The 15,884-nt window shown below is 44.7% G+C and overlaps 1 protein-coding gene across 1 annotated transcript in view; it reads left to right on the plus strand.

The window, feature by feature from the left end:
* syt1a (synaptotagmin Ia) overlaps positions 1-15,884 on the plus strand; it is a 634,808-nt gene that overhangs the window by 259,196 nt on the left and 359,728 nt on the right. The window lies entirely within an intron of this gene.

Here is a 15,884-nt window from a genome sequence, read left to right on the forward strand (position 1 = left end):
CTGTAATGATACGCTGGAGCTTGGCCCCACTAAGCCTTCAGGAACAGGGTATTTTGCTTTAGGGTGTTCCTTGATATATTGCTGGGAATGTGTCCCCACCGATACACCAGGCCATCTTCTCACTGTTTTCCCAATGACTCTCTCTGCTTAGGTACCCGGGGGCTCACTCTCCGAAGGGTTTTCCGTCGTTCACACTCCTGCCTGAAGAGTCCCTCTTCACCACAGTTATAACAGACAAAACCGGCCGATCCCCTTCTCACGTAAACCGGCTGCTAGCAGCCCTCCACGTAGTCTGTCCCTTAGAGGATCCACCTCCCTATCAGCTCCATCGTATAGAGGGCCACATTCGCTGATAACCACCGGGACACATCAGTTCTCAACTCTACCACAATCTCCTCTACTACTCCCCGGGGGAGGCTATCCGTGGTCACTTCACCGCAGGGGACCACTACCGCGGACCGTACCTGCTGACAGAGGCCTCCCGCGCCTCTGACGCGTTCTCCTCCTCTCATACTTCTCTGATCAGCTCAACAAACAAGGGAGGGGGGGGTCGTGTCTCACAAGACAGTTGGAGACCCCAAGTGATCAGATTCTGGGATTGGGCGCCTTTCGCTATTTGGTCCATCCTGAACTGATCCACCTCAGCCATCTGAATGGCCCCTCTGCACTGCAAACAATCTAGCTGCCACTCTAGCTGAAAGATGTAGGCAGAAAGCTTCTCCCCCTTCGTTCCCGAGAATAGGCAGAGCCTACGATAGCTGTGACTTTGAACCTGGGCATTTTCACATTTATTTGTCAGGGAGGTAAGGGTGATACTAATACAGAATTCTCACACTTCACTGGGTGATGGGGACTCATTAGACATCCCAAATCAGACTACCCCTTCCCCTCGCTCCGCAGAAACGAGAGCAACCTGTCTTGGAAGTCTCCACCCCCAGCTATGGGAGACTCGACTTGCAATTCGGCCCGCTCCCCTACACTCTCCCACTCTCCTCCTCCTGGAAAGTGTGGACAGTCCACAGCCCCTCTCTCCTGGAGCCCCGATAGCACCAGGCAGTTCCACTGCCATTACGTCACCGCCAGTCTGAACTAAAACAAAGTCTGTGTCCGCCATTTTATCAAATTTCCATCCCACAATTGTAACTTTGCCTACAGCTTTAACAGTACTTAAAGGTCAAATTAACAATTCATCCAGAATACGAATATCCACCCCATTCAACACGGACGTATTCGTTACTGGTAACCCCGTGGATGCACACCACCGCTCCACCCCAGCAGCATCCATACTAGCACAGACTTAAACACACAACCCACTGGTTCAATTCTCAGGGCAATCACACAGCATCCGATGATATCGATCCCGGACAAGCCCCACAATTGTAACCCTCAGGTTCGGCCGGTGGCGTTAGTCTAGCGAAGACAATCTCCGGCCCTGCCAAATGTGTGGAATCTGAGGTGCAAAACCTCTTGTTTGTGTGGGTGCTGTGTGATCGGTTCCCCATTAGAAGTCAGTACCATGAAATAATGTGTACCATGTGAGCAGAATTATCTGCAGCTTAATGTGAAAAAGACTAAGGAGCTGGTGGTAGACCTGAGGAGAGCTAAGGTACCGGTGACCCCTGTTTCCATCCAGGGGGTCAGTGTGGACATGGTGGAGGATTACAAATACCTGGGGATACAAATTGACAATAAACTGGGCTGGTCAAAGAACACCGAGGCTGTCTACAAGAAGGGGCAGAGCCGTCTCTATTTCTTGAGGAGACTGAGGTCCTTTAACACCTGCCGGATGATGCTGAGGATGTTCTATGAATCTGTGGTGGCCAGTGCTATCATGTTTGCTGTTGTGTGCTGGGGCAGCAGGCTGAGGGTAGCAGACACCAACAGAATCAACAAACTCATTCGTAAGGCCAGTGATGTTGTGGGGATGGAACTGGACTCTCTGACGGTGGTGTCTGAAAAGAGGATGCTGTCTAAGTTGCATGCTATTTTGGTCAATGTCTCCCATCCACTACATAATGTACTGGGTGGGCACAGGAGTACATTCAGCCAGAGACTCATTCCTCCGAGATGCAACACAGAGCGTCATAGGAAGTCATTCCTGCCTGTGGCCATCAAACTTTACAACTCCTCCCTTGGAGGGTCAGACACCCTGAGCCAATAGGCTGGTCCTGGACTTATTTCATAATTTACTGGCATAATTTACATATTACTATTTAACTATTTATGGTTCTATTACTAATTATTATTTATGGTGTAACTGTAATGAAAACCAATTTCCCCCGGGATCAATAAAGTATGACTATGACTATGACTATGACTAACAGACAGTACACCATATGCAATTAAACAATTTAGCTTTATATTTCTTAATTTGCCTAAAGAAAACAAAAAGAAAAGGGCCCATTTTAATGAAACAGTCTAATGCGCACACGTTGGAGCTCACTGTTTCCCTTCCATTGGTCCTCCATCGATTTCCCCGGGCTTCATCGACTCCTGGCCCCTCTCCAAGTCCACTCTGTCCTGCTGGCTATGACCTTTCCTTTCAGGCATCTTCTCTCTTCATCTCTCGCCGATCAAGAGACCCAGATCACCTCGTTCTCGGGCACACAACAAGAAAAAAACACTCCCTTCATTGGACGTTGCTCATTCCAAAGCTCCCGTTATCTCTAGCCATAAACCAAACACTGCTGCTACAGAGAAGCCATTACATTAGCAGTGAAACCTTTCCCAGGAAGTTACAAAAGTAAAAAATGAGCCCTGTCATTTGTAGCAGAAGTGATGGATGCAGGTTTAATTTCAGCATTTAAGAGCCGTCTGGAAAAGGACATGGATGGGAGAGGTTTGGAGGCCAATGGTACAGGTGCAGGTTGATGGGACTAGGCAGAATGACAATACGGCACAGACTAGATGGGCTGAAGGGCCTGTTTCTGTGCTGTAGTTCTGTATGTCATGAAATTTGTCATTTTGCTGCAGCAGTAGTGTAATACATACAAATATAATAAAAATTACAATAAAAGTACAAATTATAATAAATTCCAATATGAAATGTATATGAACATAAATAAGTAGTGTAAAGAAATAGTGAGGTCGTGTTCATGAACCGTTCAGAAATCTGATGGTGGAAGGAAAGAAGCTGTTCCTAAAATGTTAACTGTGTGTCTTTAGGCTTCTGCACCTCCTCTTCGACAGTAGTAATGAGAAGAAGGCATGTCCTGGGTGGTGGGGGTCCTTAATGATGGATACCACCTTTTTGAGGCATTGCCTTTTGAAGATGTCCTGGATGCTGGCAAGAATTTTCAGACTGAGGCCTTGAGAGCAAGAGGAGACCAGCCCTGAAAGGAGACAAGCATGTAGAAGCTGCTGCAAGTTGGACAGCAAAGCGTGGCCCATTGCACTGTTTTTAACACAGACAGTTTAACCTGAACCTTTCTTGTCCCTGAGCCCGCTGACAGCTAAACAATGGGTCACTGGGACTACAGCAGAGTTACTCGAAGTTGATTGCCTGAAGTTTTAAAAATAAGTCAGAGCTTTGAGCTGCATCATGAACCATGTGGTGCCTCTCAGTAAATCAGTCTGAAGCCCTTTCCCACCTAGATAATACCCCATTAGTTTCTGCCTTTTGTAAATCAACCCCATTGTCATGACAACGCTTAAGGAGCAAACTGAGTTTACAAGTATATCTAAAAATAACACAACAAAGAGATGCTTCGTTGTGCATTTGTCACTTTGGACAGGTTGCTGCTTCATGTTAAGCCTGTGGATGAAAGAGGATGTAGAACTGATTTGATATTTCCTTGTACGCAGCCTAATCCTCAGGGATTTGAACACAACCCCCCATCCTCCCCACAGCCTTCCTCCCTAAATCCAGCGGCTGTTATTGTTCTTGGATCGGTACCCAGGAAGCAGTGATGGCTGCAAAGCCCACACCTTCCCAGAAATCCACCTATCCCCGCTTTCAATTGGGCCCCATCAATGTCAAATTAGCACAACTGATAAGCAAACAAAAGGCTCTGTTTTACTTTAATTCCAGGAAGAATTTTTTAACAAAACTGGGACATTTTAAGTACAGCTTCTCCACCGTCATCACATTTCTGAACATTCCAGAGCCCACAAATGTTAATTGGTATTCCTTTTTCACACATTTTATTTATTTATGTAACTTACAGTATTTTTTTAATGTCTTGCACCGTACTGCTGCCACAAAACAAATTACACGACATATTGTCAGTGATAATAAACCTGATATTATTTCTGAGCAGACAGGATTGTTCAGCATTTATACCGTTTGTTCCCTGTTGATTCAGAATTAGAATTAGAATCAGGTTAATTATCACTGACATAGCTTGAAATTTGTTGTTTTGCACCAGCGGTACATTGCAATACATAAACCATTACTATCTTGCAATAAGTAATATATAAAAAATTAAATAAGTTCAAAGTTCAAAGTAAAGTTATTATTGAAGTACATCCATGTTACCGTATACAACCCTGGGATACATTTTCTTTGAGGCATTCACAGTAGATACAGAGAAATACAATAGAATCAGCGAAAAACTACACACAAAGACGGCAAGCAACCAATGTGCAAAAAGCAAGAAACTGTGCAAATGCAAGAAGAAAAACAAACAAACAAATAAATAAACACAAGAAATTCTGCAGATGCTGGAAATCCAAAGCAACACACACAAAATGCTGGAGGAACTCAGCAGGTCAGGCAGCATCTATGGAAATGAATAAACTGTCGATGTTTCAGGCTGTGACTTTTTTCAGGACTCTGAATAAACAATGAGTAATATTGAGAGCATGCGTTGGAGAGTACTTGGGCACATGGGTTGTGGCATCAGTATAGAGGTGGGTGAAGTGCAAAAGATGAACAAGGTAGTAAGGTAGTGTTCATGGGTTCATGGGCTGTTCAAAATCTGATGGTAGAGGGGAAAACGCTCTTCCTAGAACGTTGAGTGTGGTTCCTTTGGCTCCTATGCCTCCTCTCTGATGGTAGTAATGAGAAGAGTGCGTGTCTTGGATGGTGAGAGTCTTTAATGGTGGATGTCACTTTCTTGAGACATTACCTATTGAAGAGGTCCTCGATGCTGAACTAGTGCCCATGATGGAGCTGGCTGAGCTTACAATGCTCTCCAGCTTTATCTGATCCTGTGCTGTGGTCCCTCATGCCAGAGGGCGATGCAACCAGTTAGGATGCTCTCCACAGTACATCTGTAGAAGTTTGCTGGTCTTTAGTGACTTGCTTCATGGGTTTGCAGGAGAGAAAGGTCCATCTCTTTTTGGTCGCCACACTTTAGGAAAGAGTTGACATACGGACAATCCTACCTGTGCCATTCCCTCTCTCATATACATCCATGGAATCTTTGAGTCCCTCACACAAGTCCATTAAATCCCTTTTGGCTCTTTTTGCCATTACTCTCCATCTTTAGGATCTGATCTGGTTTCACCTTCCCGTCTTATCACCCTAACTCTTAACTTCCCAACATAACAGAGATCCAACAGTCTTCAGTATACCTTTACCGCTTCCACATATAACCCCCCCAACTTCTCACTTCACCCCCCCACCACCCACCTTCTCCATCACCTGTCACCTGTCCAATCATACCCCTCCCCCCTCCCCTCCCCCACCTTCTTTTCCTGCCCTCTTTCCCCTTCCTATCCAATCCAGATGAAGGGTCTCAGTCCGAAATGTCGACGGTTTATTCCTCTGAACAGATGCTGCCTGACCTGCTGGGTTCCTTCAGCATTTTGTGTGTGTTGCTCTGGATTTCCGGCATCTACAGGAAGTCCAGTGTTCAATATGTGTTTTTGTCCAGAGGTCTGTGGCCCGATGTACATGATCCTGGGCCAGGGTCTGGAGGTTAGATGCTGAATGTCTGTGAGTCTGAGGGACTGGAGCCAAGGACCAGAGGCCTGGATGTGTCTTGTCCTGGGGTTAGAGGCCTGTCTGTTTGAGGGGTGGGTGGATATTATGGCAGGTCTTGCTGCCACACACACAAAATGCTGGAAGAACCCATCAGGATAGGCAGCGTTTATGGAAAAGAGTAGACAGTCGACGTTTTGGGCCTGGCCTGCTGAGTTCATCCAGCATTTTGTATGTGTTGCTTGGATTTCCAGCATCTGCAGATTTTCTTGCCTTTGTTTTGCTGTTGTTCTTTATTTTGTTGCTGTTGCTGCTACTGCCTGCGATGTTTGCTGAACATGGTGGACGTGCTACATTGGTACCAGAGTGTGTGGTGACACTTGCAGACTGCCCCCAGCACATCCTTGGGTTGTTAATGCAAACAACACATTTCACTCTACATTTCAATACACATGTGATAAATAAATCCGAATCTGAATCTGAATCTATAAAACTATCAACACACTTATTCTGATTTGGCCTCAATCTCTCTGGATAGAGAATTCCAAAACATATACCACCCTCTGAGTAAAGAAATTCCTTCTCAGCTCAGTCTTAAGTGGCCAAAATACTAATTTTGAAACTTAGAATAAACTAAATTTCCTCACCAGGAATCTTCCTCCAGACCTTTCACCCTACCAAGCCTCCCAGAACTGAGCAATTTTGGGCCCTGTATTGAACTAGATATTTACTTGGGAGGATCTCATTGAAACCTATCAAAAATGGAAAGGCCTAGATAGAGTGGGCATGGAGAGGATGTTTCCTATAGTGGGGGAGTCTTGGACCAGAGGGCACAGCCTTAGAATGCAAAGACATTCCTTTAGAACAGAGATGAGGTGGAAGTTCTTTAGTTAGAGGGTGTTGAATCTGTGGAATTCAGTGCCACAGACACAGTGGAGGCCAAGTCAGTTAATATATTTAAAGCAGAGGTTGATAGATTCTTAATTAGTAGGGATGTTAAAGGTTATGGAGAGAAGGCAAGACAATGGGCTAGAGACGGATAATAAAATCAACCGATAGTGGCGGAAAAGGATCAACGGTATAATCCTGCTTCTATGTCTTATGGTCTTGCTTAACAAGTGAAGTGATGAGGCAGTGAGGTTTGATTTGGTGTCAGGAGTACCGGTGGGAGGGTGGGGTGATGAGGAGGTGAGTGGAGGTGAGGTGTGATTTGGTGTCAGGAGTACCGGGGGGAGGGTGGGGTGACGAGGCAGTGAGGTTTGATTTGGTGTCAAGAGTACCGGGGGGAGGGTGGGGCGATGAGGAGGTGAGTGGAGGTGAGGTCTGATTTGGTGTCAGAAGCACGAGTGGGTTATCTGAGGACCAGTTAGAACAAGGACAAATGAAGCCAGTTGTTTCACTGTTGGGACGTCCCATCCCTCTGTCTGATTTCCATCACTGGGGTCAAAGGCAATTCGTGTATACTTCATCCCCTGAGGCTTACAGCCTGTGACTGCTCCATGTTTTCCCTTCTGAGAGGGAGAACAAGGAATATAAAAACAAGGATGTACTGCTGAGGGTTTGTAAGCTAGAATCAGAATCAGAAGAATCTGGTTTATTACGGTATGTCATGAAATTTATGGAAATGAACAAACAGTCACTGTTTTCCAGAAATTTTCTCCACCCTTCCTATCCAGTCCTGATGAAGGGTCTTAGCCTGATGCATCGACTGTTTATTCCCCTCCATAGATGCTGCCTGACCTGCTGAGTTCTTCCAGCATTTTGTGTTTGTTGCTCTGGATTTCCAGCATCTGCAGAATTTCTTGTATCGTGAAATTTGTAGTTTCGTGGCACCATTATAGTGCAGTACACAAAAAAATCCATAAATTACAGCAAGAAATATATATAATAAAAAATTAAATAGCAGTGCAAAAGAGAGCAACAATAGTGAGATAACGTTCATGGGTTTATTGCCCATTCAGAAATCTGACGGCAGAGGGGTTGAAGCTGTTCCTAAAAGTTGAGTGTGTATCATCAGGTTTCTGGATCTCTGTCCTGATGGCAATAATAAGAAGAGGGCATATCCTGGATAATGGAGGTCCTTAACGATGGATGCTGCCTTTTTGAGGCATCGCCTTTCAAAGATGTTCTTGCTGCTGGGGAGGCTGGTACCCATGATGGAGCTGACTAAGTTTGCAACACTCTGCAGCCTTTTCCGATCCTGTGCGGTGGCTCCGCCGTACCAGACGGTGATATAACCAGTTGGATTGATCTCCATGGTCAGACTGCATTTGGCACAGTAGTGTAGCGGTTAACATAATGCTACTCGAGCGCCAGCGACCCTGTCTCAATTCCGCCGCTGCCTGTAGAACTTGTATGTTCTCCCCGTGACTGCATGGGTTTCCACCGGGCGTGCCGGATTCAGCCCGCAAAGACGTCCAGGTTAGTAAATTGTGGCACTAGAAGTATGACAACACTTGCGGGATGCCCAGCACAAATCTGATTTGATTTGATTTCACTGAACGTCTCAATATTTCATTGTACATGTGACTTATAAAGCTACTCTTTAAAATATTGTGAGCAACTTTCCTCAAAGTTCAAAGTAAATTTATTATCAAAGTACGGTATGTTTATGGTACCTTGAGATTCACTCTATTGTTGGCATTTACAAGGAAAAAAAATAGAATTTATGGAAAACTATATATAAACAGAGAAAGACTGACAGCCATCCAATATGCAAAAGAGGATGAATTGTTTAAATAAAAAATAACACTGAGAAAATGTTGTAAAGAGTCCTTGAAAGTGAGACTGTAGGTCATAGAATTAGTTCAGAGTTGTGGCGTGTGAAGCTATCCACACCAGTTCAAGAGCCTGATGGTTGGAGGGTATAATTTCTGTCCAACAGTTGTAGCAGGAAGAGGGTATAGCCTGGATGGTGGGAGTGTGGGATGATGATGCTGCTTTCTCATGACAGCCGTCCATGTGAGTGTATTCAATGGGGGCCCCATATCTAAGGAAGGATGTGCAGGCCCTGGAAAGAGTCCAGAGCAGGTTCACAAGAATGATCGCGGGAGTCAAAATCTTAACCTATAAGGAATGTTTGATATCTCTGGGCCTGTACTTGATGGAGTTCAGAAGGATGAGGGGGATCTCATTGAAACCTACTGAATGCTGAAAGACCTGAGAAGAGTGAACGTGGAGAGGATGTCAGAGAGCGCAGGATCTGAGTACACAACCTCAGAATAACGGGACCTCCCATTAGGTTTGAGAGGAGGAAGAATTTCTTCAGCCGGAGGGTAGTGAATCTGAGGAATTCCTTGTCACAGACAGCAGCAGAGGCCAAGTCATGGGTGTATTTAAGGCAGAGATTGATCGCTTGTTGAATGGTAAATGGGAGCAGCCAGGATTGAAAGGCAGTGGAGACTCAATGGGCTGAATGGCCTTATTCTGCTGCTATATCTTATGGTCATGTCTGTTTCAGTATGGTCACATTTCCTTCTGATGGTACATGCTCAACCTGTTTAAATCCTCACCTGATGGTATAGGTACAAGTGGCTTAATACTCAATGCCTTCCTCTCATGTCAGAGTTGCGTGCCTGATCTGATCTGATCTGAGAAAAAGCTACCTCAAAGCATTCTATCTCAGAAAAACACTCAGAGCATTCAATATAGAAGGAGTTAGACCACAGAACACTATAGCACAGCACAGGTTCTTCAGCCCACGATGTTGTGCTGACCTTTTAACTACTCTAAGATCAATCTAACCCTTCCCTCCTACATAGCCCTCCACGTTTCTCTCATCCATGTGCCTATCTAAGAGTCTTTTAAATGTCCCTGATGTATCTGCCTCTACCATCAGTTCTTGCAATATGTTCCACTCACCTGCTACTCTGTGTAAAAAAACCTACCTCTGACATCCCCTCGTATAGTTTCCTCCAATCTCCTTAAAATGATAACCCCTCGTTTCAGGCCCTTCCACCCTGTCTCTGTCTATACTATAAGGCCATAAGACACTGGAGCACAATTAGGTCATTTGTGTCTAATCAAATCAGACCCCAATTGAGTCTTTATTATCCCTCTCAACCCCATTTTCTGCTGCCTTCTCCCCATAACTTTCGATGCCCTTACTAATCAAGAACCCATCAACCTTTGCTTTAAGTGTGCCATGACTTGGCCTCCACACCCACCTGTGGTAATGACTTCCACAGATTTACCATCCTTTGACTAAAGAAATTTCTCCTCATCTCTGTTTTAAAGGGATGTCCTTCTATCCTGAAGCTATGCCCTCTGGTTCGAGATTCCCCCACTATTGCAAACATCCTATACACTCGATCTACATCTCTTATCATCTTATACACCTCTATCAAGTCACCTTTCATCCTCTTTCACTTAAAAAGAAAACAAGTTCACTCAACCTGTCCCCAATAAGACATGCTGTCTAATTCAGGCAGAATCCTGGTAAATCTCCTCTGCACCCTCTCTATAGCTTCCACCCACTTCCTGTAATGAGGCAACCAGAACTAAACACAATATTCCAAGAGTGCTGAAAGCACTCTCCACTTTGTCAGCCTTACCGGCAGCTCTTGCAAGTGTAGATGGGGGCAGAGCATTGGAGAAAGGCTGATAGAATGGGACTGATGAAAGACTAGCACAGGTTGGTAGGTTTAATGTCCTCTCATGCCATATGATACCAATGCTCTTTTTAACTTCCTACAGCATATTAGCAGGTTATTCACCCCATCCCGCCTTTGCAGCTCCCATCAACCCCACTCCTCTGACGTAAACAAAGCATTCCTTACAGGAGTCGTTTTAAAATACTGAGCCTGTGCTCGCTGACTAAAAACATGTGCAACGTGGCATTTATAACGAGGAGAAAGCAATCTGTGTGATCTCCATTGGAGCTGGTTTTCACCCAGGCACCTGGTGTATGCTTCAGCCAGAATTTTGGGACCTTCCCTGTGAATCTGCAGGTGAGTCAGGGAACTTTCAAGGCTTGCCCAGGTCAACTTCCTGAGAAAAATAAGTTCCGTCTCCAAGGCACCAACTCAGCCAGCCTGGCACCTTTCCCATCATTCTCCACACAGGCACAGTCTCCATCTCAGAATTAGCTTTCCATATGGTTGTACACAGTTGGAACTGCATCTATCAGCTTCTCACTGTGACATCCTCTGGCAACTGCGTCTCTTCCTATCTGCAGTGCTTACTAATAGCATGACAACTCTGTACTGAGTTTTTCATTTCTCCTCTTTAAAGCAGGAGAAAAATTAATGATCCGTTTGGTCCATTGGAATTTAATTGCAATAGCCTCTTATATTAATTATTTACTGAAAGAATGTGGACATTGGTGGCACTACGAATATTGATTGTCCATCACTAATAGTCCTTAAAGTGGCAAGTGAAATCGTAACCACAAGAGATTCTGCAGATGCTGGAAATCCAGAGCAATACACACAAAATGCTGAAGGAACTCAGCAGGTCAGGCAGCATCTATGGAAATGAATAAACAGTCATTTCAGACTGAGGTCCTTCATCAGGACAATTAAATCATGGCAATTAAAGTCGCCATCTTTGTTGGGTCTGGAGTTAGGAGTAACAGGATTTTTAGGTCCCAGACCTGCAGGTTCAGGAACAGTTATTACCCTACAACCATCAGGCTCCTGAGTAGGCCAGGATTGAAAGGCGGAGCAGACTCAATGGGCCAAATGAGTCTTGAACCAGCGTAGATAACTTCACTCACACAACTCTGAACCTAATGACTCACTTTCAACATACACTTAGTGGCCACTTTCTGGGTACACCTTCACACCTGCTCATTAATGCAAATATCTAATCAGCCAATCACATGGCAGCAACTCAATGCAGGCATAGTCAAGAGGTTCAATTGTTGTTGAGATCAAACATTAGAAAGAAATGTGATGTAAATGATTTTGAGTGTGGAATGATTGTTGGTGCCAGACAGGGTGGTTTGAGTATCTCAGAGACTGCCGATCTGGGATTTTCATGCACGAGAGTCTCTAGAGTTTACAGAGAAAGATGCGAGAAACAAAAAAACACCCACTGAGTGGCTGTTTTGTGGGTGAAGAGACCTTGTTAATGAGAGAGGTCAGAGGAGAATGGCCAGATTGGTTCAAGCTGATAGGAGGGCGACAGTAACTCAAGTAAGGTTAGTGTGATGCTATTACAGCTTGGAGCATTCCAGGGTTTAGAGTTCAATCTTGGCACCATTCTGTAAGGAGCTCTGTACGTCCTCCCTGTGGAACGTGTGGGTTTTCCCTGGGTGCTCTGGTTTCCTCTCATAGTCCAAAGACATACCGGGTTGGTTCATTGTCCCGTGATTAGGTTAAGGTTAACTGGATTTGTTGGCGGTATGTCTTGAAGGGCCAGCAGGGGCTACTCTGCACTGTATCACTAAATAAAAATAAAATAAAATAACCACGCTGTACTACAGTGATGTGCAAAAGAGTGTCTCTGAATACACAACACATTGCACCTTGAGGTGGATGGGTTCCAGGAGCAGAAAAGTACACTGGGTTCATTGGGTGAACCTAGTTAGGTGGTCACTGAGTGTACAGGGTAGATTAGTTCTGATGGCAAACCCCCCCCCGCCAATGAACTAGTTGGGTTTTAATCATTATTATGAGGTGGTGATTGATAATTTGGTTTATTATCATCACATGCACCTCAGTACAGTGGATTTTTTAAATTTTCCTTCCCATCCATACATCAAATCAGTGCAGTGAGGTAGTACAAGCGGGAACAATAACAGAATGCAGAATGAAGGGTTACATTACAGAGGAAGTGCAGTGCGGGCAGACAATGAGGTAAAGGGGCCATTACAAGGTAGATTGTGAAGTCAAGAGTCCATCTTATCGTATGTCCATCTATACTTCTGGCTGCCTCAGGAAAGCAGCCAGCATAATCAAAGACCCCAGCTACCCTAGACATTCCCTCTTCCCCCCTCCCATCAGGCAGAATATACAAAAGCATGAAGGTACCTACCGCTGGGCCCAAGGACAGCTTCTGTCCTGCTGTTACCAGACTTTTGTATGAGTAAATGGACGCTTAACCTTGTCATGACCTTGCACCTCAAGTGTAGCTGTTGCACTTTATTCCGCATTGCTGCTGTTATCGTTCAACCTCAATGATAAGATACAGTGAAAAGCTTGTCTTGCATCCTGGTCATACTACACACCTCCACTTCCCACCTCCTTCTTTATCTGGCTTCTTCCCCCTCTCCTACCAGTCCTGATGAAGGGTCTTGGCTGGAAACCTCCACTGTTTATTCCTCTCCATAGACGCTGCCTGGCTTTCTGAGTTCCTCCACCATTTTGTGTGTGTTGCTCAAGATTTCCAGCATCAGCAGAATCTCTTGTGTTTGTGCCAAGTTAAACTAATCCCTTCTGTCCACACGTGATCCGTATCCCTCCGTTCCCTGCATGCACATGGGTCTGTCTACAAGCCTCCGAAATGCCACGATCATATCTGCCTCTAACACTACCCCTGCTAGTATAATTCAGACACCCACCACCCTCTGTGTAGAGCAAAATTGACCCGCTCATCCCCTTTCACTTTTTCCCCTCTCACCTTGAGGCTATTTCTGTGCTGGGGAAGAAGATTCTCTTGATGCAACTCATTATTTTGTCATTTTTTAAAATCTGCTCTCCCCTCAGATTGAAGCTAATTGGTCAAAGGATTCAAGAAAAGTATTTCACCAACATGCAGTGGGGGTCTGGAAGTTGCTCCCTGTGAGGTTAATAGAGGCAGATCTCCCTCCATTTCTATGCAACACTCTGAGGAGTTTTTGCACTATTTATTTATTTTGTAATTTAAAACAATTCTATGGCTTCGCACTGTACTGCTGCTGTGAAACTACAAATTTCATCATATAACACGATAATAAACCTGATTCCAATTCTGATCTAATTCGGATTCAATCGGAGACTCATAATTGGCTGGATTATGGATTCACTTCCGGGAAATGGAATTAACCTAAATATCTGTTTAGAGATCACAAAGTCATTAAATCGCCTTGGTGTGCATGATCTCTGTGATCATTTATAGATCACAAAGTCAGTAAATCGCCTTGGTGTGCATGATCTCTGTGATCGTTTATAGACCACAAAGTCAGTAAGTTGCCTTGGTGTGCATGATCTCTGTGATCATTTATACAGTAGATCACAAAGTCTGCCAAATCGCCTTGGTGTGTATGATCTCTGTGATCATTTATAAATCACAAAGTCAGTAAATCACCTTGGTGTGCATGATCACTGTGATCACTTATAGATCACAAAGTCAGTAAATCGCCTTGGTGTGTATGATCTCTGTGATCATTTATAGATCACAAAGTCAGTAAATCACCTTGGTGTGCATGATCACTGTGATCACTTATAGATCACAAAGTCTGCCAAATCACCTTGGTGTGTATGATCTCTGTGAGCACTTATAGATCACAAAGTCCGGTAAATCGTCTTGATGTTTGTGATCTCTCTGATCACCTATAGATCACAAAGTCTGGTTGGTGTGTGTGATCTCTCTGATGCAACACTGATGAATATTGATTTCACTTCTTACTAAAAGGTTCTTGCTTGTTTATCCTGTGATATTATATCCACATGGTTATCATGGATTGTCTTACCTGTTGCTGTTGTTATTATTATTATTAACAAGTGATTTTGCTAATTTTTTAAATTTATTCATTTGCGGGATGTGGGCATTGCCAGCTATGCCAGCATTTATTGCCCATCCCTAGTTGCCCTTGAGTAGGTGGTGATGAGCTGCCTTCTTGAACTGCTGAAGTCCCTGAGGTGTAGGTGCACCCACAGTGCTGTTAGGGAGGGAATTCCATGCTGGAAATCCAGAGCAACACACACAAAATGCTGGAGGAACTCAGCAGGTCAGGCAGCATCTATGGAAATAAATAGAAAGCCGATGTTTTGGGCCAAGACCTTTCATCAGGACTGGAAAGGAAAGGGGAAGATACCAGAATAATAAGGTGGGGGGAGAGGATGGAGGACTAGCTAGAGGGTGATGGGTGAAGCCAGGTGGCTGGGGAAAGGTAAAAGGCTGGAGAAGAACAAATCTGATAGAAGTGAAGAGTGGAGCATAGGAGAAAAGGAAGGGGGAGAACTAGGAGAAGGTGATAGACAGGTGAGGAGAAGAGATAAGAGGCCAGAGTGGGGAATAGAAGAAGCAGGAAGTGGAAGAGGAAAAAAATTACCAGAAGTAAAATCAATATTCAGGCCATCATGGAATATGAGGTGTTTCTCCTTCATCGTGAGAGTGGCCTTATCATGGCAAAATAGGAGGCCATGGACAAACATGTCAGAACAGGAATGTAGATAGGAATTAAAGTGATTGGCCACAGGGAAATTCCACCTTTGGCGGACAGAGCAGAGGTGATTGACAGGGCAGTCCCCCAATTTACGTTGGGATTCATCAATGTAGAGGAGGGCATATTGGGGGCTCTGGATACAATAGACAACCCTAACAGATTTGAAGGTGGAGTGTTGCCTTACCTGGAAGACTGTTTTGGGCCCTGAATGGAGGTGAGGGAGAAGGTGAATCGACAGGTGTAGCATTTCTGTTGCTTGCAGGGATATGTGCCAGGAGGGAGACAATTGGGAGGATGAATGGACTGGAGAATCATGGGGGAGTGATCCCTGCAGAAAGCGGAGTACGGGGGGAGGTGAAGATATGTTTGGTGGTAGGATTCTGTTGAAGATGGCAAACAGTTTGGAGAATGATGTGTCAGATATAGAGGCTTATAGGCTGGTAGATGAGGACAAGAGAAGCTCTATCCCTATAAAGGTGGCTGGAAGATGGGGTGAATGCAGATGTCTAGGAAATGGAAAAAATGCATTTCTTCCATGCAACACCAATGGTGGAGGAAGGGAAACCCCACTCTTTGAAGAAGGAGAACATCTCTGTTGTACTGGAAAGGAAAGCCTCATTCTAGGATCCCTTTCCCTCTTCTTCTATTCCCCACTTTGGGCACTTACCTCTTCACCTCACCAGCCCATCACCTCCCCCTGGGTCCACT

This window comes from Mobula birostris, chromosome 9 (assembly GCF_030028105.1).
Source record: "Mobula birostris isolate sMobBir1 chromosome 9, sMobBir1.hap1, whole genome shotgun sequence".
In the NCBI taxonomy this organism is placed as follows: domain Eukaryota; kingdom Metazoa; phylum Chordata; class Chondrichthyes; order Myliobatiformes; family Myliobatidae; genus Mobula; species Mobula birostris.